Here is a 25,884-nt window from a genome sequence, read left to right as displayed (position 1 = left end):
CACTTTGCACAGCTCGCATAGAGAAGTGCTAAATAAAGTCTGTTTGAGTAGATAAAACCACTGGCAATGTTCCTTCAAGCCTAATCTCAAGGTCCATGTCACAGAAGCACCCCTCTGGGTTAGAGGAGAAGCTCGCTCTGGTAAAATCAAAGCAGGGTTTCTACACAGGACCATGGCAAAGGGTTGGGTGGGCTGGGTGCAGAGCAGGCAAAACGATGCAGCGGCAAGTTGGCCAAATCGAGTATTATCAGCTGGCAGTAAGAGTTTAATTTTTTGTTTGCCATTCACATCGGCTACGCAACAACCCTTATACAGGATCTGTGGAAGAGCTGGAAGGGCACCGGGGCGAGCAGCGGGGGCACCCCCGCACACCTGCCCCTGAACCCGCGAGGCGAGCCCAGAGCATCCCGGCCTGGAGGGGAGCGGCATCCCGCCGGCATCACCGCCTCGGGGGAGCATCTCCCGCCGTGCCCGCGGGGAGCGCGAGGGGAGTCTCCTCCTTCCCTCCCTGCCTCCCCCTCTGCTCTCTCCTCCCTCCCGCTGCCTGCAGCCGCAGCGCAGGGCAGGAGGGAGCGGCGGCGGCAGGCAGAGCCGCCCGGCCCGGCGGAGGCAGGAGGGCGGGCGGGCGGGCGGTGGCTGCTCCCCGGCCCCGCCGCTCCGGCCCCGGCCCGCCGGCAGGCTCCGCCCGGCGCTCCTATGGCGCGGCGGCCCCGCGCCAGGTGAGGCTGCGCTGCCTGTTGCGCCGAGCCGAGCTGAGCCGAGCCGAGCTTGAGTCGCGCCGCGAAGTTTTGCGGGAGGCGTCGCCGCTCTGCGATGTGAGTTGCGGGGTCCTGCGGGCACGGTTTGGGAGAGGCAGCACCACGGGAAAAGTCGACGGGGAGGGTGGGAGGGAGGCAGCGGCGCTGCTGCTGCCGCTGCTGCTACTGCTGCCCAGGGACTGCCGTACTGTGTCGGGGCTCAGCCGAGGCGGCGGGGGAAGGGGGAATTAAGGGGCGGAGGCTGCGGGGAGGGGGCTGCCACCCGCAGCCTGGGGGAGACGAGGAGGGGAGGCTGCCATCCCCGATCCCGAAAAGCAAAGGAAAAAGCGCCCGCCGCCGTGCCCAGGTTTCCAAGGCTCCCGAGGTCGCGCCGATCCGCATGCGGGCGGCGGCCGGGGCGCGGAGCGGGGGGAAAACGCCGTTGGTGTTGCCGTGGGATTTTTCCACTTTGAGACCTACCCGGACCAGTTGCTACGGAGCGGGCGGCGATGGGGAGGAGAGCGGCTCCCTCCGTACGCGAGCAACAAATGGCAGCGGGGGCGGCGGCGGAGCTGGCCGCGGCCAGGTGAGCTGCACCGCCCGCAGCCCCGCAGGGCACTGGCGGGGGGGTGCTGGGGTCCCCGGAGCAGCCGCAGCCCCCGGGGGCTCCGTGTGTGCGGTGTGGGGCTGCGGGCGGTGGGGATCCCCCGGCGGGGCACGGCCGCGACCTTAGAGCGCCGGTGTTGGATGCTGCGCGTGTAGCGATAGGCTCTGCCCTCGCTTTTCTGGGAATCTGTGCGTCCAGAATTTCCCGTCCCCAGAAATGTAGGGCACGTCTCGGACGCGGCGGTGGTATTTCTTCTTTCCTTCTTGGCTTTTTCCCCTTAAAAATTAGAAGATTTTAGAGAATTGCTCAGAAAATCGCGAAGCCCTTCCAGGGTGATGATTATCAGCGGGTCTCGCTGAATGTCCCTAGAGAGCGGAAATGGTGTGATTATGGAACGAGAAGAGTCACATAAGTTGAGCAGCACGGAGAAGCCAACTCCTCACAGAGTCGGAATGAAAGCCGAGCAACCAGCGTATAGTGTTTGTCTCAAAGAAATGAGCCCAGAGGTATTTCCATACATATGCAAATGACAAAATAAGCAACTTGAGAGGATTGGAATTATTTAAAAATAATAACCACAACAAAATGTTACAGACTTGGCAAGGAAAAGAAAATGAGTGTTTTTAGAGCCCCAAACTCTTCCTAGGACGGCCCCTTCTGAGTGCTGAACTGTAGCAGGGAATAATTTCTCCTCATGGTAATCTATCTAACAGTTTGTGTGTTTAAACTGCAAGGTGTGTGTGTCATACAAAGCAGTAACTGGAAGGCTTTGATACAGGAAACTGCTGTGTTTAGTTGGCTTACGTGTTGGTATTTTTCTTAGTAATTTAATTAAAAAGGACAGACACACAATGGGCTTCTGGTTTGATTTAGAGGGAAAGGATAAAGTGATTAAGCAATAGAATGAACTAATTTGCAAAACCTTTGCTATGTTCAGAGTCTAGTTTTCTACTGGAGTTTCTGTATCTTGCTTGGAATTAACAATAGCGGTGTGATTGCTGTGCTGATTCTGCAGCCCTTGCTTCCGTGAGTTGCTATGGGTTTCTATGGGATCACTCCTACAGGTAGGACTCAGATGATTCAAGGCAGCACAATTGGGACCATTGTCAGACAGTCCTGCACAGTGTGTTGCGGGGATGTGCCTACTGGTCCTGATGTGAGGCCCATGGCTGTGGTAGGGGAACAACTTGAGTTTGAGTCCAGATCTCTTGCATTTATTCAGCTGTTGCTGCTGGGGTTACCACCCTGAGGTCTGCTGTAAAGGAGCACTGCCTTTGGTGTGAGCAGGGTGAGCTCCTGTGGCTTGTGGCTTTCTGATGGCTTGGGGCGAGCTGAAGCTGATCAGCATCTCGGAGAACAGGGCCAGAGTGATCAAGGGGGATGATCGGATCTGCAACTGTCAAGAATCAGTGTCTTTTGGCTCAAATCAATCAAATTAATTAGTCAAAAAAGAAATATCTTTTTGATAGTTATAGATGTTTGTGCTCTGGATCCGTTCCTGTGAAGGTAAAGTCAGTGGGAGCTTTGCTACAACATGAAAAGAATAAAAAGGTGTTGTGGTTTGTCTCTGCCATGTGCTTCACAGTGTTTTATTTGAAGTCTTTTGGAAGACCTCAGTCTTTTCCTGCTCATGCTGAAGCTACGTTAGAACCTGGCTGCCTCCAGAACAACTGCATCATAGGCCAACTCAGGAAATATTCTCCCAGCAGTAGAAATGGAGTTTATGAAAATGGTCTTCCTTAAAGTGCAGCCTTGGGTGTCTAACCCCAGAGAAAATGCGTTGCTGTACTACAAACTCACCTTTAGATGTTCACTTTCAATAATAAGGCACTTCTAAGTCTCACTTTTAAGGGATTTCATGGTATGCCATTATGAATATTTATATGTCTCACACAAGGGATTACTCTGTCAGAAAGGATTCTAAACTTATAATGAAATGAATAATTTAAGAAGCAGGAAAATGTGTAGAAATATTTGTTGTTACCATTTCAGTTGATGAGGTGGATGAAGAAAGGAGCTTTTCTTGGTGTAGAATATTGTATTTTTGATGACTTGCAGGATTTACATGTAGTTACCATCCTTGTTGTCATTTGCATGAAAGTTGTTTGAATCAGTCCTGACTTGAGAATGTGCCCAGCAAAATCATCTTTGTGTATTTGCTTCATCCAGTGAATTTCAGTAGATCTGAGGAAAACTCTTACAAAGCTCTGAAATCCAGAAACTTATAATGCAAAGAAAACCCTATTTAAAAAAAAATAGTATTTGAGCCAAGAATAAATTATTGGAGTTCATGCAATCATTTTACCTTATCATTTACCTTGGCCTGTTTGACCAACTCTTTTTAAACATTACCTTATTTACTAAAAGTCATCTCCTGAATGTGCAGACTGGGTTGGATTCTTCAACACTGGTACGAATCAAAAGTTGATGCATCTACAGGAACTCTATGTAATAAGGATATACAAATTTCTCAGCACACATTATTTTTAGATGGATTACTGTCCATAAGAGCATGTGTGAGCAGGGATGCCTTCTGCTCTTAAAGGCAGTGTGCTGTCGGTGAGGTAGCATCCCATTCAGAGGTCTTCTCTCCAAGCAAATTTAAATTTCTGCTTCTAGTTTTAATCCAGAGTCTTTCCTTGAAGAAGTTTCAGTGCTTCCTCTGTTCTGGTGCAGTGTTGGTCTGGGTGCATGCTGAATGTCTGCATGTGTCTGAGGGAAAGTAGTGCAGTGTGGGATTGGTTCTACTCTGTGCTTTGGTTGGGTTCATGCTCTGGATAAACAGTTGCCAAATGCACTGTGGAGGAGGTTCTTGTTATTTCATAAAGATTAAAGATGCATCCTCCTTAGGAAGGTTTCTGCGGTAGTTGGTATCCGTATGTCCACACTTGCTGTTGATGGTTGGCATAGTTTATTCTTATCCAAAGCTGCGTTTGTAGCCTGTGTTACACAGGGACCTAGAATAAACTTGTAACAAAACAATGCTACTGAACAAGAAATAACTTTAATTCCTCTCTCCTAGATATTTAAATGCTCAATCAAGTTCCTTCAGCAAGGAGATTTGTTTTTAATTTAGTTTCTTTCTTTGCTGACTTCAGCACCAGACATGGGGAAAGCCTTTTGCCATGTGGACTGCCACAGTCCCCAAGTGTTGCTTCCCATCAGCAAGGAATCACAGAATCACAGAACTGCAGGGCTTGGTGGGACCTCTAGAGATCATCAAGTCCAACCCCTCAATGGGCAATGGTAGCTGAATTAACATGTTTGTGGATTTTTTGTTTGTTTGTTTGTTTGCTTTCTCTCTGGTGAACTTTTGAAGGATGAAAAGAGAGAGAGAAATGGGAACAGACAAAGTAGGCCAGATGCCTCAGAAACAGGAGAAAAGCAAAAGACAGCAAGGAAAAAAGTTCTGGGTGAATGGTTGAGCTGAGCCTTCCTGAAAGATGAAGTAATCATCATTGGTGTTCAGCTCTTTGCTGTGCTGGAGCTTGCCCAGGGGCTTTGGGCAAGACACTTCCATGGGGTAGATTTACCTGGTTTCATTGAGTAGGAGCCTTGCTGAAGGAACAGGCTGAGCTTCCTGTGTCTCAGCTTCACAGACTGAGAGGAGATAAAAGTGCTTCTTGAGGAAATGGTGTTGGAAAAGGGGCCTTTTCAGAGACATTCAGCTCAGTAATTGGAATTTTTACTTAAATGGAGATGAAAATTAGCACTACAGATCTTGATGCACTTGACCATGATTTACCTTTGCTTTTCAGGATCACTTCAACTACTTTGTATGTGGTGAAAATACATTTCGTCCTACGTTAATAACAATTTTGAAAAGCTTCTAAATTGTCATTTGAAAAAAGCAAAAAGTTAACCTCTGCCTGCTGAATGGTGCTGTAAAGGTATGGTAACAAGAGAAAATGAGAGGTGAGAGAAGTGAGTGATAGCACAGAGATGGGTTGCTGCTGTTGCTTGGAAGTGGGAAAGCAAATGGAGACTATTTAATTATTTAAGGAACAATAAACAATAAGTCTGGATATACAGTAAAAAGAAAGACAAACAATAAACAGAAATTTGAGAGAAGGAAATAAGGCATAAGGAAAGTAGAAGGTGAATGGGCAGGGATCAAGGGGGCAGGGGGCGGGCTTTCATTTGGAAAATGTGATCTATAAATTGGTGTATTGCAGTGCTTCCATGACTTCTCCTGAAATGGTGGGAGTCTGATGCAGCTTCTCTTGGGGATTGCCTCATGACCCTGTTTTTCCTTTGGATACTCAACTGTAGCTAATAGGGCACATGTTTTAAGGTGAACATCTTGGTGACCGACTATCCTAAGAGGTATACTATGTAGGTGCTCTTTTAATGGTGTTATCATTTTCTCTTCTGCCCAAGTTCTGTGGATGTTCTCTTTCCTTCCTTTCTCCAGCAAATAACAGTGTTGATTTTAAATTGCAATTTTCTGTTGCAGCTTACCAAAATTAGGTTGCACGTTCATGCATCTATTCTTGCTAAAGTTGGTTTTGTATGTAAATATTGTGGCTATTCACTGTTTTGGTAGGGTGCTTGAAGGATTAATTCACGGATTTGTACTGGGAGTTAATAGGACACATGGAAAGCATGTGTTTCGTATTTTCTTTTCTCTAGATTACAAATGTGTATTGCTTAGGTAGGATTTGTTTCCGTATATATTTTGTGAGAAGTATTTTTGTAATAGTTAAAAAGTATAAACTTCTATGTGCATGTGAAAAATAGGCAGCAAAAGCATGAAATCTTTGGACATTCAGATTAATCAATGCTGTTTACTATTGCAGAAGACATCCTCATTAAAAATAAACAAAGGTGATGGTATGCAGTGTTTGGTTCCTGCCGGTGTTTTTCCTCTCTAAAGAACAGAATTTGTAACAATATTAAGAAAAAGAACTGCAACAATATCTTCCATGAATGTGCTTACTACATTGCATGTGGTTTCGGGTGTGGTGGTAGTTGTGTGTCTGATCGATGAAACTCCAGCTTATGGACGTTACAAAGAGCACTCAGGAGTTTAAGCTACAAATGTTCAAATTACTGAACTTATTGCCCATTTTTATTTCATGTTGGATAATGGAAATGGATTCATTTAGACTTCCGTTTGTGTTACTTTTTAAAATTCTTCATGTAGCAGAATTTATTTATTGTTTATAATACAGTGTTGACTTTACAAAACCCCACGCTGTATGGGGTTTTGTAAAGTTAACCCCATGTGCTGCTGAAAACAGATTCTGAATTTCTTTCTTTTTTTAATCTGAAGTTTTTTTTTTATTTTGAAATAAGTATCTTCTATTTCCCTCTGTTCAGGAAAAAATGGTGTTTGCCAAGAAGAAAAATTGAATAAGTATGTGCAGATTTAAGAGGTTGAGAAGAGAGAAAATACAGGCAGGAGGCTACACAGAGGGCCAGGAGTCGGTAAATCTGGGGCTATGTCTTATCAACAAGAGTGGCCAGGGTTTGCCGCTGTTGGTTTTTTTTTTTTCTAGAAATGCTGCAAATGGTCTTTAAAATTTATCGTGATTATTACATATAATTTATCCTTATTAGTGCCAAAAGAGAGAATGACCCTTAGTTCCTTTTTTGTGCTGTGAACAGAGTACAGTTGCCACTGCAACCTTCACATAGTCTGACTGAGTTTCCGACCATTCATTTTGCCCTTGTTTCCAGTGTTGTTGACGCCGAGTCCTTGTGATCAAAATTGGTTGCTTTTAAATAGTCTCTTTCTAACGAAGTTCATAATAGAATATTACTGCTCTTGAATACATGTCATCGCCAAGCTGCAGAAGCACTAAAAAGGGAAGGTGTGTATCAGAGGATATCTGCTTTCAAGTGCTCATTTTCAGATTTTGCTGTTCCCTGGATATGTCTGGTGCTGTTCTGAATATAATAGTATATAGATCTTCAGTCTGTTCTACAAGAATATCTCTTCCTTGTTAAAGCTGAGAAATTCCAATCTGTTTCAAAGAAAACGGTCTATGTGACTTTTTATAAAGAGAGTTATGAATGGAAAATCGTTCTTTTCTAGAATCTTCAAATTAAGAGTGAGACAACTCCCAAAACAGCAGATCACAGAGTACCTCAGAACTTCAGTTGTCACCTCTCAAACACTGCAGATGACTAAAGCACACCAGTTCAAATCGAGTAAGAACATCTCACCTTTGATTTTAAAGCAGCGCATGGATGAAAGCATACACTCAGTGGGCGATCTTTCCCCTGTGGGTGCAGATTGAGGCAGTTGAGCAGAGATGCTTTGTCTGTGCAGACCAGATTCCTCATCCCATTCCTGTTTTAAGCATTGTCATCGAAGAGTTAATAATGATTTCTGTTAAGAGATTGTATTGGTCAATCTGTGTTTCCAGAATCTTTCAGTTTTTGCCCTTCAATAGACATCATTGTATATGTATTATGCTCATCATTTTCATCAATTACATGGTATGTTTATTGGCAGCTCTCATGCATAAATACTTATTTTGCTAGAGTAGGAGATGACAGGATTTAAGTGTGCAAGAAACCTCAGTCTTTGACTCAGAAAAAAAATTCATGATGGATACAAATGATATTTCAATAACTTTCGATCCAAAAACTTTTCTTGCAAAGCGACAACGACTGTTCTTCTTGCCAGTCACGGCAGGTGCTCCATCTGTACAAATACTGCCTAATTTGAACCAGTCAAGCTTGACATTTTTTTTTCCCACTATCTGCCACATTCTCAACAAATTTTCTCAGTTCTTTAAACAAGTGTGAAGCAGCAGTGTGGAACAAAATGGACAGAGGCCAAGCAATTCCCTTAATTATAGCAGTTGTGTGTGGTTGGGGTTTTTTTTGTTATTTTTTTATTTTTTTTAACACGTTGAACAACAACCGTCAACTGTGCAGCGTCAGTATCATTGCAGCTTCCCTTGGTGGTGAGCAAAAAAAAAATGCTTACATGAATCTGTTAAAGACTGAATCCATGCTGTTGCCTCATTTACTATCATCTCAGCCCTTCTCATTGTCATGCTGCATGAAGAGCTGTGGATGTATCAGCTGCACACTGCTCTTTTGATCTGGTTTGCACAGCAATAACTGAAACACTTCCTTGCCTTCTTCCTGTGCTGCCTGAGAATGGTTCTTTCTCGTAAGTAAGTAATAGGGATATTTGCTGTCACACCTTTGCCACTGATGTCAGTTCAGATATGTATTTACTTTTTTTACAGACAAAAAGCTGGTGTGCTTCATGCCTTTCTTGTTATGGAATCAGACTGCAGATTGAATACAATCAAAGATATTTTTTGCATAAATTTCAGTGTGAGTTTGTGTAAAAATACCATTCACATTTAGAGTTTTTGTACAGCTGTGTCACTGCACACAAAGATACTTCTAAACACTGTACTTCTCCAAAGAACGTAGAGCAATTCTGTCCATGCAGTGTCATCTCCGTGCATTTTCTTCTCCGTATTTTCACTGTGACATGCATGACTTGCCAAGCAATGCTTTGTAAATAAGTAAATTGCTTTACAAAGTTTATGGCTGTTTGAGTTAGCTTGGGAAATCATTAGAAAACCGTGAGGTGAATGAGGAGGCTGCAGGTTGCTCAGCTCCTTCATTTTCCTCGGTTCAGCATCAGCCACTCAGTTCAACAGTAGCAAGGGGGGAACAAGAGGTTGATTCTGTAATCATTTGCCCTTCCATTCACTTGTCTACTGTACCAAGGCCTTCTCAAGTTCCTGTGTACCTGCTGTTTCCTCTCATATATATTTGTATTAGTGGCACCTTTTTTCTAAAAGTATTTGAAGTGTGTGGTTAAAAATGCTGATGAATTAAATAATACCTATTTTGTATTCGAAATTTGTAAATGCAGATGGGTTGTGTGTGGGCAGGAGCTAATGGAGCTCTACAGGCATGGGGCCTGAGCACATTTGATTCTCTTGTTTCTTCTTTTTGGAGCACTCAGTTGCAGGCAGAGGACACTGACAGCAAAACTTCTCTGTGACTTGAATACCACATCTGGTAGAGATTTAATTGGTAAGGATCATCTATTAGCAAAGTGCAGTTCAATATTCCTGCCTAGGAAAAGAAATGCATGTTTGTTTTTAATTGCAGATAATGAGCGTGGTGTGGTTGGCTGGTATGAATCAATGTAGGCTGATTGCTGAGGTGAAAGCTTTGTCGTAGTGGAAATCAGAGACTGGGGGAGGGAGGACTTCTTGCTACCAACAGTCATCTGCAGAGTTGTCACCCACACCCCTTATTGTTCACAGAGTTCCCTCCTGGCACTTTGGATAGAAGACTTGCTCATGGAAATAGTTCTGATTCGTTCTGAGGAATAGGCTCTAAACTTTATCCCTTCTCCAATATAACTTAGGCTAGATGCTTTTATTTGACAACTTAATAATTGTACCTAAACTGCCTTTGAAAATGTTTTGTGCTTGCATTTTATTAGACTTGAATACATTACTTTCTCACAGGATTTTTATAGTTCTTAGTAAATAAAGAATGGATCTGCAAAAACAAACAAACAAACAATAAAAAGAAGATAAATTAAAAATAAGTGCTCTTCACTTCCAAAACAAGATCAATGGGAAAATGTGCTAATTATATTATCTTTTAATCATTTTCACACCAGAATGGGAAGAAAAAGCCCCTATGTGTAAGCCTTTTGAAATCTATTTCCTGTGTCATGGCCTTTGCTTTTTCTGATTAGAGAGTAACTCCGTATTCTTCAAATGTGATCAGAAGAAAACTGCTACTCAACAACTGTGATAACCAGTGAAACATGGGACTGAAAGTCAAGTAACCTGCTGCTCTGTGGCAGGAGTGGTTCTGGAGCCTTGATTTCAGTGTTGCAAAGGGAAATAGCTCTATCATCATGAGGGTGATGTGCCTGTGAATATGCCAGAGCACTGCTTCTTTGCTTCAGGGACTCTTGCTGATGTTGGAAAGCTCACCTTGGGTCTTTAGGCTGTGCTGTAGTTCCTCGTGCTGGTGAAAGCTTTTGCTTTTAATTCAGTGTTTGACCTCTAAGGAAATATGGATTCATTTGAATAGGAAACTTGATTTCTTTGTCTGTCCAGAATTAAAATCACAACACAGTCACCAACAAACCCCCAGCTCACCAAACATAAAAACTGGCCTCTGACAACTATAAATGACTATATGTGAAGGGGCTGTTCTTCAGTTTGGTCTTGGGTTTTTCAGGCTTGGTGTGACATGAGGTAACAGTTCTGTCTATGAAGAGCTGAGAGGGATGTATCAGGTCAAATACCTTTCTAAGAAGACCTAGCTGAAGAAAAGGGCAGAAATATCAAGGTGTGACAAAGCATTTTCTATTAAGTTTGTAATTCTTTGGCAAGAAGCGAAAGATAAAACATCCTGCTAGTGTATTTCCTTGCTAAACTTACAGATACTTTCTTGGTGGGCTTGTTGGAGGTGTATTCCTTGCCCAGGGAAAAACTGGCAGTTTGGGTGTGCATGGGATGTGGGTATTTGTTAGGGCTGAGACATGGACACTGCTACAGAAGAGTAGCTGCTCAGCTGAGAGCTCTGCCTATGCATGAAGGGCTCAGAGCCATGAACAGCAGTGTGCTTCCCTGAGAAGCTGGCATCTTAAAAGTCTGTTCAAGTTAAAATAAAGCCTGGGCTTTTCTATAAAGGAGTTTATTTACGGGACATGTTACCAGTCCTGGGTGTAAAAGGAACCATGACCAGTTTTTAGTACCTGCTGGTGCCAAGCTTAGCTATTCTTACTGCACTCTAACATACCTGCATTTGAGTTATTAACAAGAATCAGCAGTGTGAGTCAAAGATATTTTAAATTCTGTGGTTTACACAAGGTTCTGATTCAGTGCTCCTTCAAAACCTCACTGAGAAGATGTGCTCAGTTCTTTTCCCTTAGTAGCATGGCTGTGGGAGGTTGGGTTGGTGAGCTTTTAATGTTTCTGGGAGCGGAGGAGTCCCATGTGACTGTTGTGCAGTGTAGTTCTGAAATCTCTAACATTCCTGCTATTTCCTTTTTTTTTTTTTTTTTTTCGTTCTCCCCCTCCCTCCCCCACCGTCACAGCTTGTGAATCTTTGCTCTAATTTGTCTCTGAACCTAAGTTATGTTTAAAGAACAAAGTCCGCTAGAGATATTGACATAACCAAGAAAAATAGTTCCAGAAGATGCAAGTTACTTTAGGAGATTCAAGATGTATGTCTTCCATTTCTCAAGGAAAAATGGTCATTCTAAACAAGAAGGTAAGGCATTCTCAAGTGGTAGTTTAGGATGGTCTTCAGAAAGCTTAAACATGTCAGCACCTCTGCATTTCCCAGGCAGTGCTGAAGATATGTTGTATTATAGCATATCAATGAACTTGGCTGATCAAAAGTAAACTTTGTGTAATTTTCCTGGCAAATATTTGGATACTAATGAGAATGTTTACAGTCCATAACCTTTTTACTATTTTCTTTTTATCTTACTCTCGCATTTTCCTTTTTATTGCTGCTGCTTTTTGAAAGCTGTATTTTCCCATGTCTTAAAGGTGTCCACTTCAGAAATTTCTTATGGGGAGCGAAGCCACGGGGAAGTCTGTAGGTTCAAATACAACACTAGGAGTTGCTCAGAGGTGTTCTCACTTGCGATTCAGTTGCTATTTGTTTTGGAAATCTCAGTACTGCTTTTCTTGCTTGAGAATCACTTGCATTTAGAGATCTGAGGTATTCCTGCATAGATCTGAGCTCACTAAGGTTGCTTTGATTACAGTGGGTGTAAACCATAACTGATTTAAGTCCAAAATGTGCATGCTGTCTCAGTTTGCATTAGTTACCTGATTTTTCATAATGAATACACCTTAAGAATGAGTATTATTCATACTGATTTGGACATACTGTATGTCCAAATGAAAAGTGAAGTATTGTTCCTAATTGGTAATATAAAAATAGTTGAAATAACTATTTTTGGTACTTCGGTATTATCTACTGAATTCATATCTACCCTTGTCATCTGGCAGCCTGCTAAAACAAGATTCTGCTCAAAATGATAAAAGTGACAGTTGTACAATGTGTTTTATTCCTGCTGAGCCCTGTTATGTAGTTAATTTGGGGAGATTGGGATCTTGCTACACTCGTTCAAGGACAGTCCTTTGGAAAGGATTTGCAGAATTTGTAATTGTGCCCATAAATTCTCCCTCCCCCCTGCAAGTATGGTGCAGTTTCTGTTGCAGCCCTTCTGTTCTGAACTGGGGAAGAACCAACTCTCATTTTTTGCTTATTGCCTCTTTTTGAAACCCCAGTGATTTCATCCTGGTTGTGGTTAATCCCTCTGCCTCTTCAGCAGATCTTCCCCTTTTCTGTAACATTTTTATGTAGAGTTGCTTCAGTGCTGTCAGCATTTGACCCCTTGCAGATGACAGTGAATAGAAGAAATGCATGTACAGGGACCTGAACTCTGCCCTTAGCTATGCCTGTGAAAACCTGTGGCATTATACAATTGACTTGGAAAGACTTAAAAAATCTCATGGAGAGTCGTTCTGTAAATGTTAGACAGGGCTGCTGTTTTTTCACTAGTACATTTTATTTTCAAGCTTTACCTGAACTGCAGTCAATGGTACTGTTTCACAGCACTGAAATAGAGGGACAAATTTGGAGTATGAGGTGTGCTACGCTGTCAGTTGATCTTGCTACTAAAACTGCCTTAGTGAGACACAACAGCAGTGTGCGTCTGTGGTGTGAGGTGGACATGTTCCATGGGCTTCTGGCTCCTGGTCATGTTCAAACTACTGGTCACAGTGTTACGTCCCTCCTCTGTTGCCTTTGGGAAGGGGCCAGACCCTTCTTCTGGCTACAGATGGCAGTGGCGGTGCCCAGAATCCTCAACCCATCTTCCACTGTGTGGTGACCCTGTGGCATAGCAGATCTGAGGCAGCACATGTCTTCCCCAGGCCAAGAACACAGGGCTTAGGTCTCACCCTGGTGAGGCAGTGGCACAGGCTGCTCAGGGAAGTGGTGAAGTCATTGTCACTTGAGGTGTTCAAGAAACTTGTACACGTGGCACTGAGGGCCATGATAAGTAGGCATGGTGAGGATGGGTTGATAGTTGAACTAAATGAACTTAATGGTCTTTCTAGTCTTAATGATTCTTTAATTCTATGACTCATGCTCCTGGCACCATCCAGTACAAGGCAAGTGCAGGCCTTGTAAGAGAAAGATGCTCACAGCCCCCTGGTCTCCATGCACCTGGGTGAAGGGCTTGGGTCTGGCCAGTGGTGGTGTGGCTGACCACTGTGCTATCAGTAACTGCACTGCCTGACATACCTAGAGATGAAAGGCTCATATGACCTTTTTGTATCTTGGTCAATGCAGAACAATTGGAAATAATGTTCATCCTATAGAGAGACGTGGTACTGACCACTGTAGTCATGCTTCTTTGAACAGGTAGCATATTTGCCTCTTACATTCATTGAGTGTATGAATCTCCTTTTGTGTGGAGTCTCTGGAGATATTCAAGACCTACCTGGATGATTTCCTGTGAAACGTACCATAGGGAATCCAGTTTAGTGATGGTGGACTGGATTATCACCAGAGATCCCTTCCAACCCCTACAATTCTGTGGTTCTGTGATACTATTCTTCACACAGCTGGTGCACAGATAACCAAATAGCTTGAAAAGCTATTTCATTTTCATTAAAACTGAAAAAAACAAACAAAACAAAAAAGAAGGTATTACGATAATAGGCTTAATAAAGTTTAAGATACATTCAAAGAACCCAGCCTTGAGCCATTTACTTTTCTTCTTGTTTGTATGTTGTGATCCTACTGACACAACAAAACAGATTATAAAAAGTGAAGGAGCGAAGAGGAAGATACAATGAGATGTATTATGTACATGTAAATGTATTATGCACACCTCCGGGACCATCATCAGATGTTTTTATCTACTTATATTTTTTGGAAATTTTTCAGAAAGAAGATATTTCTTCTCTTAGACTGAATGAATTGTACATGAATCTTCACCATTGCTTAACGTGGAAGTGGAGAAGGAAATAATTTAAATTAGATATGAATTGTTTATGTGTCCAATTAGCTGTTGTGAATGGAGGGGAAAGGGTGTTAAAAGTTGTTAGCTGTAATGATTTTTATTGCAGTGACTACATGGTCTGTGGCTAGAACCATAGGCTCTGGAGGATAACCTTATGTCACGTAGTACAAGTGCGCTTTTGGGAGGAAGGAGCAAGTATCTGCCAGAACACTCGCTCTTGAGCAGTGAGGTTACATCTTTGTTTTGTTGTGTTACTGGAGAACAGTGTTGTTTTTCCTTCAAGGCCTAAAGATGTTTTATTTATGCTTTCTTTCAGTATATCTACAACAGAAAAAATAAGGGTACACAAATTTGTGATGGTGTGGTACAGTGTCATCATGGCTTTAGTTCTGTTTCCTGTGTTCAAGGGATTTCCTAGCAAGATAGAAACCTCTGCAATTAAAAGTCCTATTTATGTTAATCTTTTGCAATCAGCGTGCAGTCTGAAATAATTACAATGAAAACACCCTCTGCTCCCAACACTCACAACTTGCATTTATTTCAGTCTTTTTTGCCTCAGAATTCTGAAAACATAATCCCTCATTCTGCTCTGCTTCATCTCCATTGCATGAATTTATCCAACAGAACCTTTTGCAAGCTTCATTTACAATGGTCATGCCATAATAAATTACATAATTTGGGAAGTTTTTGATTAACTAAGTTAAAAAAAGAGATCAAAGTGTAATAAATTAAATTAGGATACATTTTACCATAATGAATTTCCACATGAGGTGTGTAATGAAAAATAAAGTAGACCAATATATAATCTATAATCTGAAGCTTTTAGCCTTTACAGCTTTACTAGTCTAAGCCACTAAATGTTGTCACGCTCCAATATGAAGGAGGGAGACGAGTCATGGAGGTTATCCTGCCAACTACGCCATTATGATATAAAATATTAGTCTCTTACATTGTTTTTTTGTTTTGTTTTGTTTTGTTTTTAATCTTTTTGGAAAAAAAATTGTGTGTCAAACATAATTTGCTGTTCAATGTATTATGTAGTCAGAAGAAAAATGTTAGCAAAGACACAACCAGGAGTCTGTTTGACCCTATGAAGACACATCTTTCAGCCTTTCCTGTTCCTTTCAGACCCGCTTGCCCAAGCAGCTGTCCTTCAGCTCCATGTATTCTTTCAGCACTGGGCAGAATTAAGAGGAAAAATTTAGGCTAGTTGTTAGGAAAAAAGTCTTTACTCAGAGAAGTCTTTACTGCCCAGAGAACTTGTAGATGCCTCATCCCTGGAGATTCAGGCCCAGATCAGAGTTCAGGGCCAGATTGGATGGCCTGGGCTTCCTGGGCAGCCTGATCTAATGAGTGGCAGCCTTTCTCACAGCAGGGAGGGCTGGAGCTCACTGGTCTTTAAGATCCTTCCAGCTCAAGCTGTTCTATGATCCTATGATTTTCTTATGTGGCACAACCATGTCACTTTCACCGAGGGGATGTTCTCCATCGGAAGGATTTGATCCCAAAAGTTTTTCCTTTCTATGCACAGTATGCAGCTTCGTGACAGTGAATGATGCTTTGATTTTCAGGTCATGATGGGATTGAACAAAAAACAATGCAAGAGGACATGGAAAGAGAATTCTTTAAATTATGAATATTGATTTTTTGTTTTTTTTTCCCAGTATCTCCAAATAGTTACGGGAAGCAGTGCAAAGGCAGTAGGCTTGGACATTATACTCACTATTTTGATTTGATGATGCATAGAGACAGAATAATGTTTTGTAATCACCTTTCACAAGTGCAAATGGCTGCATAGAAGGCTATGAAGAACAATGACTGGTATTTATATCTCTGGGAAGCATCCTGCCCTTTTGATATTTTAATTTAGAGCTGATTTAGAGAAGTAAGACTGATGCCAACATCAGGGAATATTTTGGGGTGGGTTTCTGTTTTTTAGGGATCTCGTATTATTCTCTGCATCATCACGCTCTGAAACTGGGGAAATTGACTTTTGGATGTCCCAATGAAGAAAAAATAAAAAACAACAGGTTATTTTATTTGTGTGTATACATATAATTAGGGCATGCAGAGCAAGCAAAAGATGTGTGATGAGGGAGATAAGGCAAAGACAGGGCTGTTCTGTCACATAGTGACAGTGCTGCCTGTAGTGCCGTTGAGAGTGCAGAGTCTGTCCCCTCCTACTCATCTGTCACCTCATCTTAGGTCACTGCAGGGGTAGCTCAGTGTCATGGGAAGCAAAAAAAAAAAAAAAAAAAAGAGGAAAGTCTGTTGCATTTTAATGGTGCTTCTGGCAGTAATTCTGCTTTCAGCTATATACATGTAATACTTAACCAAGTGAGGTCTGTTTGTGAGGATGAAGTGGCAGCTTGTCTGGAATGGTGTATAACTCACAAACCTATTAGCAGGTGGATCTCTTACAGCTCACTGGCTCACAGGCTATAGTTCATTTTCCCACAGAAGACTTTATACAGCACTTCAGTATATATAGATATCCCATCTTCCTCTTTTCTTGCCTTTTACATCAAAAGAGTAACTGCTGTAAATCTAGAGAAGGTATGAGGGCATAAAGTTTATGTAGCTGAAGAGCATCTGTTTTACAGAAATTACCGATTAGGTTTTAAGCACCTACCTGAGCTGTTGCCAGACAGGACTCCTGGAATTGGAGGACATATAGCAGAATCAGTACTTTCATACTTTGTAAAATTTTAGGTAACTTGTGTGGTAGTCTGGTGGTTAAGATGAGGAGAGACACAGATCCAGAAAGCAAAACCGTGGTAAGAGAAGCTGAAACACAACTGTAGGAGAAACATCAGTGTACAGAAAAAGAGGTTAAAATGCAAAATTAGAATATGAAGCGTTGGCTCAAAAAGCAGCTTGCTTATAGTGACTTGTTCAGCTGAGAACATACTGCCTTCAACAAGAGACTCGGACCCTTTCCCTTTGGATGGAGGACATCACAAGAGAAAAATCTTGGGCCAAGAGAAATTCTCCTTCTGCAAGCGATACAAATTAGATGGCTAAGGTAGAGAATTATATTAATTGTATTTGGAAAAGACTATATTACAAATTATTCTTGATGACAGCAGTGTGTCAAATTAATAAATTATGTATTTTTAGAATTATACAGCATGTCATAAGCCAATTTTGTTCCAGGGGAAATGTGACATCTTTTCCCATTGTGTGTGAGTTTCCAGAAGGATGAAAAGCAAGGAAAATGTAAAGCTAAAAGAGAAGTTGTCAAATGGAGGTGCATGCGGAGAAAGGAATTGACTGTGCCATTTAAACTGTATAAATCAACAGTGATGTGCCCTATCTTTCAGACCCTTCTGGTATCTCTGTGTGTTCAGACTGCTAGATCTGTTTTCCATTTTCAGCAATAGATTTTACCTTGACCTGTGCAGACAGTCATATCCTTTTACATAGCAGTGACTTCCCAGAGAACATAAGCATAAATCTGCTCTGTTGCCATGAGGTACATGCTGTGCCTCATAGCAGATCTGTTTTTTTAACTCACAGGAATGTGTGCAAGAGGATTTTGCTGTGCTGTGGAAAATATTTGAGATGCGTTTTTACATACCAAAATTTTATTTCTTCTGCTTCCAGAATCTGAATAGTTTAGAAAAGAAAAGTAGAGCTAACATTGGCACTCTGAAATGGCCTTGCTTTTCAGAAGAACATGGTTTCTGCAATCCTACTGGGGAGGAGGAGCTATCTGTTCCAAGGCAGTTAGTATAGTTATGAGAATGTTCAAGTAGTTGACAATTAAGAATTATCATTCACTGCTGCTGCTTTGTTTCTAGTGTAGTGAACATATTTTTTGGAGTGGAATTAAATCCAAGTTTCTCCAGGGGCCATTGGTATTTTGCAAATGCTAAATTAAAGCGTGCCATGTGCTGTGCTCGAGGGGTGGTCAGTAGTGGCTTGACAGAATTTAATTGTGTGTGTGGTGGGGTGCTCTGGCTCACTGCATGTAGGTGTAATGCAGCCACAATCTGGTGGGAAAACAACCTTTCACAGCCCCTTTTCTTTTTGTGAGCAGTAGGGAGACATTACCCGGCTGCTTTCCATCCTGCCCTCTGGTGAGGTGATCTTGGTGTGGGCCTTTCTGCACAGCCATTTTTTGTTCCTTCAGTTCATCACCTTCTCTGGGTTGTTTTTTTCCTACTTCTGGGCTGCAAATATGAATGAGAATAAGCTGATGAGAATGAGGAATAAGATAATTAGAAGCCATGAAACGGGTGGAAGCTGAGCTACCTTAAAAAACAGCAGGTGAAGAAGCAGGTTCACACTGGAGAGAAATAGTCTTTATGTCCTTCAGAATTATCTTCATATTAAGTTACTGAAGCATAGGTTTAGGGGAATCAATACAGAAATGGTGGAATCATTTGAATTGAAGAGGCTTTTAAAGGTCAACAGTTCAGTGTAGTACTATATCCTTTTTGAGACCTGCTGGTGTATGTTGGCAGTCCCTAGATGATGTACTGTCCTCTACTTCTCCATTTTGATCACTGTCTATACATTTTTTACTTAGTGAGGTCCTCACTTTTCCCAGCTGTGTGCTTTGAGCTTACTCACCCTACTCAGGCTTGTGTATGTTTGGGGTCAAATAGTGTTAGTAGGGAGAGAGATACCAAAATTAAACTTAAAAATCTTTTATCTAGGCCAGCAGTCATTGGATGGAGAAGTTTCCCCAAAAAACAGAGCTGAGGACCCTATTCACATGTCTTCCTTCTTCCCATTCTCTTTACGTCTGCCACGGAGGACTAAGCTAATCACGCAGCCTTCTGCTGGCTACAAAGAGGGTTCAGAAGAGAGTAGCAAGCGTGGCCTGTGTAGATGCAGTAACTAAAGGGGTAATTTATGGGATGATGCAATATTCATAGGAGTACAGGTTACAGGTAGGAGCTTGGGGGAAAGGTATCTTGATGTGTACTGCGCCCACAGGATCTTCAGGAGGAGCATGCTGCCTTGGGAAGGAGCAAGAGCTGTGGTTGCAGCTTGGTGCAGGTGCTGCGGCTGGTTCAGTGGCAGCAGGGCAGAGGAGTTGGAGGGAACAGCAGAGTATATGAATGTATATTTGGCTAACATGATGATCAAAGTTACTATGTGAAATGGTGGCATTTTGTTAGTTTACTTAGTAATTTGTGATGCTGTTACCTGAATGTTGAACGGCTTAAATCTAAACAACTAGCATTTCATACTTTGGTGAAAAGAGAGTTAGTGAATGAAATAGCAAGGGTAAATTGAGAATAGAAGAGAAACCAACAAGTGCAGCCTTCTGTGAACCTACCCACCTTTTTTTTGTGTGTGTAATATTGAGTAGCTGGGGCCATGCTATCTCAGCTTATCATCAGTAATCAGAGTGTAGATCTCTTGGGATGTGTTTTGCTTTTAGTTGTTTTGGTGGAAATCTACACTTATTAAATAGATTATTTGCATATAGACCAGCAATACTGCAAAGAGAATCTGAACCATTTTATCTGCGTGGTGGGAAGTACTCTCATTTTGTGAGAGCCTGCTGTCTTTGTTTAATCAAAGAAGATACTACTTGAATATAAAATGAGACAATTTGTGCTGTTGTCTGTTTTTCTTCAATAGGGAAAGAACTTATGCACTAATTTTAGTAGAAGCAAAACTAATAGAGTTCTCTATACATTAATTAAAAGTATTTAGTTTATTAAAGAATGTCATTTTCTTAATCTTTAATATTTATGACATCTGTAAGAACATAAGGCGCAATACTTGACCAAGTTAGTTACAGAGGTTTATATTCATGTAATTGGATTTCTTCAGCTGATTTCAATGCTTTTCAGGGAGATGTTTTTACCTTTGAATGCCTTGGAGCTTTGCTCTCAGTGGTCCACTGGTTTCCCTCTATGTTTTTTAATGTGAGGCTAGGTAGGTGTGTTTGTGAGTTGCTGTCCTAGACTGCTTTCTCCAGAGGTGTAATTTAGAAGCTGGTGCTTCATTCATTATTATGCTTGCCTTGGTCTGAATCTACAATTTGGTCTGTTGTTCAGGTTGCAGAATGATGACTCATTCCCTTCTTTCACTGTGTGGTTGCACTTGATCTTATCCCATTCTTAGATTAGTTTTTGTGGAAAGCTAGCAATAAATGTTTGCAGCCTTTGGGGTGGATTGTAATTCCACTGGTAATTTTTTTTGTGTTTTTTAACCAAGAAGACAAAAAATGTGGTTGTGACTAAGAAGTTGTTTATGAATTATTTAATTTTGACTCTTTTGGGCTTCATAGTGGGTACAGTGTAGGTAAGAAGATGTTCTCTGTTCATTTCTAGTATGCATGACAAAAGTCAGCTTGTGCAGAAACAAAGTGGTTATATTCAAGAGCAGGATGTGGTGAAACCACAGGAGGAGTCCATCTCATAGTCTATGAAAATCCATATCAAGAAAGTAATCCTAGAGGAAGGTCCAATGTATTTGCAGAGTTTCTTCTATAAGAGCAAGTAAATGCATGGAATGTCCCCAGCTGACTTAGCAGAATCACATTGGTGTGAACACGTCTCCAAGGAGTAGGATGAAGAAAAGAGATGAATAAATAGGCTGTGGAGAGAGACATGGTGACCAACTCCTTGTTCCTGAAATTGTACCCTCAGTATGAACATTAACTATGTCCCAGATAGGCTCCTTTCACTCTTATCTTTATTGTAAATTCAGACATTTTCCCCATGAATCCTGTAAGAAAGAACTCTACACAGAATATTGTGGCCCAGAATTAGAACTAAATATCACTCGTGTGATAGAGTATTTCTTTATTATTCAGCAGATTTTTCTGTTCTTTGATTTGGTTTTCAGAGACTGCACATGCCTTTGATTTTCTTCACTTGCCATGTGGTCCTAGCAAATGGTGGAGGAAGGACATTCAAACCTGAATTATTTTATCTCTCAGAATTTGTCAGTTTTCTAATGTCACTTTTTTCTTCTTGGTATTGCTTCTAGTATTTTTATTTAATTTTTAAAAAGAGCACTTAGGGTCCAGATTGTTGACTTAAAACTGACTGTTATTAAAATATCATTGTGGAATACATCTGGAATAATTATTAGGATATAACTTTACTATTTTGTAATTTTTTTGAGGGGATTATTTGCCTATATTAATGTTTTTACTTTGCTAGGCCTTTGTAGACAACAAGCTTTAATTTATCTAGGCAATCCTTGCTTGTTCATTTTTCAGATATTTATCTACTAGCTTTGAATGGTAAGGAGGAATTTGCAGGAGGAGTTATCAGTGAATTTGAAGGATGCCTTTATGCTCAGGGTAAATAAGGAATCTTCTTTTTGTGTTTAGGTTAAGGTCTCAGCAAGTGACCTTGTTGACAGGGTCATTTTGAGCTGACCTGGATAGTTATATTGTGCAGAGTGCAACAAGCAAGTGACACAAAGCAATAGGTTTGTTGTTATATGCTTCTAAGTGGTGCCTTTATAGTGCCTTTAAAAATAACATAGATTTAACACTGAGGGCTCTCAACCTGTTTTCCAAATGGTGCATTCATACTACTTCTCTGATAACCACATGCAATCAGTCTTCATCTCATAAACACTTCTTGTGGCCATTTGGAGAGCGTGCATCACCACAGTTTGCAAAATCTTTATCCTGGCTGCTGAGCTGTATTTGCAGCACTTAGCATTTGAGTGACAAGATTCAGAACTGGAGTTTCTCTAAGTATAGTTACTAGTTTCCTTCAGGGCAGGGGAAAGACAGCCTTCTCTCCAACTGTCTGCTGGAGCATCATTTAAAATCACTTTCCTTCTCCGTTGTATTTAATAGTCAGCCTGACATTGAGTTTTTCCAACAGTGAAGTCAGTTGGATGATACTCTGCTGAGAAATTTTTGGCCAATGCAGACCAGTGTGAAAGAGGAACATGGACTAATTCTGTTTAACAGCTTGTGAAAAATATATGTAGGAGTATAAGGAAGAAACTGTCACTACTGAACTGCAGAAGAAGTAACTGTAGGGAAAATGTTTAAAATTTAGGAAGAATGAGGAAAATTCTGTGTACAATTCTGTGATTCTGTGAAAATGGTGTGCATGGATTGAATGTGAAAGAGAAGCCATCCACATGCCTCTTGGGAAACTGGTACACATGCCTCTTGGGAAACTGGTACTTTTCAGAGTATCTTACTAGTGACGGTAAGGTCACTAGAAATTTGTAAGGTTTTGGTGTGTATCATGGCTTTACCACATGGCATCACAGTTTGCTTACTACAGTTAGTGAAATTTGTTTCTACCAAGAACAAGAGGATGGACAAAAATGTTGGCTGATATTATTTTTTCACCTTTTTGAGAGAGAGAAAATGTCACTTACGAACAACCCATTAAAAGTAAATGACATTTCACTGGTAGTGTTCTGTGAACACAAACTTTTTGTGTCATTTTTTACAAAGATAGAAAAGAAAAGAAAAAAAAAACAGGATAGCTTGCAAGCAACACCTAAAGCATGTCTTTGAAAAAGCGTGAATTGCACTTCTTTGAAGACAGCAAAATATTTACTTAAATGAAAGTGACCTGTTTGATGTTGTAAGGGAAAATATTTTTACACTTCATTTTCTCTCTGTACCACAGTATTGAATCTTGCTTGCTTTTTGTAGTCATGCATGAATATGCTATATTAAGTAGTGTTTTTAGGAGTTATCTGAATTTCTTATGAACTGACCTAAGAATTAAAGAAGAGTGCTTGAAGAAATCATTTCAGATGAAATTAAATTAAAAGATCAGAGCAACTCATTATTTGTTCTTTCTCATAGATACATAAATTGTATTTTTTCCTTTACATAAATACATACGTTCCCTCTATTTTTGTACCTTTCTAGAAATGTTTCCTCCGGGGTTATTTTCTGCATTATTTTTTCCATGTGCAATTTTTTTTCATTTAGCAAATGAAATGAAGATACTATAAAGTGAAATAAATAGAGTAACAGAATAGCATACAGAAAAATAGAACATTTATGTAGGAAATAGGCTTTCAAGTGGGCTTAATCCAGTTGGTCAAAGAAATGAGACTAAACAGAAGAGAATGAACATTTTTGTGGAGAAGAGTGAACAAAGTATTAAGAAAAAAATATTAAGCCCTAGGGGAAAATTTACAAATAACCACTTTTCTAGCCTTATGATTAGAAAGAGCTCTCTCAAATAAAACAGAAATAAAAACTCACTCGTGCTCTTGTACCAATCTGCATCAACTCTGTTGAACTCTTTTCAAACCACCATGTGATAGGTAAGGGGCAGCCTCATCTTGCCGCATGATGATTGACTGGAATTGTGTATTTAATTGCTTCCTTACCATCACCCCTTTCCCACTGTGAACAGCAGCCGGCAGTGGTTGCTAGCATTCTGAAGTTATGACTGTGGACAAAGATGCCTTTTTTAGGCTTTGTGCCTAAGGGAACTCCTACTCAGGATCCACCGAAAGTAGAAATTAAACCTGTTGCCTTGGAATGTATACCAAAATTGTTTAAAGTATTTATAAGGAATTTCTCTGCTGTCAGTCTTTGGTTAATTTTAAACATATTTTTGTTAATGCAAACTTGAAAATTGAGATGATGCTTTTTTTTTTTCTTTCAAGGCATTAACTACATGAGACCATCATGTAGCTCTTTTGTCTTCATGCAGAGGTTATCTCTGTGCATGAGTCTCTCCCTGGTTTGGTTAGCAGCAGCACTCCTTAACTGCAGATCATCTGGGCCTACAGAATTAGTGGAGGTAATAACAGAAGAGTGGAGGTAATAACTCTTCTCCAGTGGCTTGGAGCACCTGAACACCTTCTGAGTCTGGTGTTCTGGGAACCACTGGGATTGCTAGTTTAAGAAAATGTCCTGGAAGAAATTTTAACAGATACAGGGAGATGAGATCAATTATATTGGGTTCACTGGAAGATAGCAAGAGAAAACCTAAGGGGGTCCATCAGTGAACACAGTCACAAGGTATCAAGTCAGAACCAGTGATTCTCAGATTGGCAAGCTGGAGACCAGTAGGATAAAAAGCCTTTTTTTTTTTTTTTCCTTTTAAGGCTACAAAACCCACCAGGAGACTTCAGGGAAAACCTCACTAGCTTGTTCCTGTGGAGTTCTTCTTTTCCCTTGACACATACTGCATCTATTTCTGTAGAAGGGCAAATTGCCCTTAAATTTTCCAGGACAGGATTATAAATGAAGGATGGAAAAATGTATTTCCTGTTACAATCCATTTGGCTGACTTTTAAAAACTAATAATGATTAATTAAACTGGATAGGATTTTTTTCTGTAATGTGGGTGCAGAAAATGGAATTAAAATCTTTCTTCTGGTCAGTTTAAGTGTCATTCTGTTGCCAGTTCTCTCTCTCTCTGTCTTTCCTTTCTTTTCTTCTCTCTTCTTTCTCTCCTTTCTTTCTCATTCTCTTTCCCTTCCTTTGGCAATATTCTTCAAACAGATTTTATGAAAGTAGGTATACAAATTATTGTTTTTAATGCATGGAAGTCGGTTAATTGGCTCATTAGATTCTTAAGAATTTGTTTACCAGAAGTTTGGCCATGTGTGACTTGTTGTCATTTCTAAAATCTCATTTCAAGAATTTCCAAATCAGTTTTTTTTTGTGTGTGTGTGTGTGCTCGCTTATGAGGGGCTATTACCATATTGTCAGTTCATTAACTTTTACTCAATTTGTTGATTATGACTTTGTGACATAAATGGATAAATATTTACAGATTTGGTCCTTAGGTTTTAGATATTGATGTAAGCTGAAAGGAGGACCACTAATTTGCTCTACAGTATAGTATGACCAAGCAATAATTCCGTACCTTCAACATTTGTTTGGTAATATATCCATTTCTCAAGAAGCACTGTTGTGGAAACTAGAACAGTTTTAATTAATGTTTTCCACCATGTGCCTTACAATTAACATTTTAAAAACAGAACATTTTTAATTGGTCTTTTTTACTCAAGTCTTTTTCACTTTTTTTAGAAGTCACAGTGAAAACTGTGCTCAATGGTTAGATGTTTTGTAAACCCAGCTAAGTAATATAAAACATATACATCCAATTTCTGCTTTTGGGGCATGCACTTATAATTAATTCCCTGTTTCAAGCGAAGGCACCCTGTGAAGTGCATCTCTTCTGTAAAGACAACACAGACTGTACAACTATGTATGACATAAACAGGAAATAAAAACATTTCATTGGTATTTAAATGCTGTGCTGCATAACCTAGAATTATCTCTGTGTTAAGCCACATTGCTTTCAGATTTTCATTCTTACAGAAGTGAGGGAAAATAGTCATAGTGTGTCTCAGATTGCAAGGCACCTCTGGATATTGCTCTGTTTAGCCTACCTCCTCAAAGAAGGATCTGCTGCAGGTTGCTCAGGACAGGCAGGGTTTTGAATAAGTCCAGAGATGGAGATTCGATATAGAATCTCTGTAAAACCTGTTCCAAGTTTAATCATTCACAGTAACAAACAAACAAACAGAAAAAAAAGATTATTTTCTTATATTCAGGTAGTATTCCCCGTTATTTCATTTTGTGCCTGTTCCCTTTT

General features: G+C 40.6%; 1 protein-coding gene across 3 annotated transcripts in view; it reads left to right on the top strand.

The window, feature by feature from the left end:
* Positions 1–648: 648 nt before the first annotated feature.
* The window catches only part of LRRC3B (leucine rich repeat containing 3B), a 43,190-nt gene continuing 17,954 nt past the window's right edge, over positions 649–25,884 (top strand). Inside the window, exon 1 of one of the 3 annotated variants that reach the window (XM_065751738.1) lies at positions 649–815. The gene's annotated coding sequence lies outside the window, so the exon portion shown is untranslated. Of the gene's footprint in view, positions 816–1,065; positions 1,324–11,558; positions 11,575–25,884 lie in introns of those variants that run through there. The other 2 variants (XM_065751739.1, XM_065751740.1) reach the window with 2 other exon arrangements.

This window comes from Cyrtonyx montezumae, unplaced genomic scaffold (assembly GCF_038088225.1).
Source record: "Cyrtonyx montezumae isolate F1298 unplaced genomic scaffold, pur_monq_1.0 scaffold_8, whole genome shotgun sequence".
Taxonomy (NCBI): Eukaryota; Metazoa; Chordata; class Aves; order Galliformes; family Odontophoridae; genus Cyrtonyx; species Cyrtonyx montezumae.
Note: the sequence above shows the minus strand (reverse complement) of the source record. Positions and strands in the feature narration are given on the sequence as shown.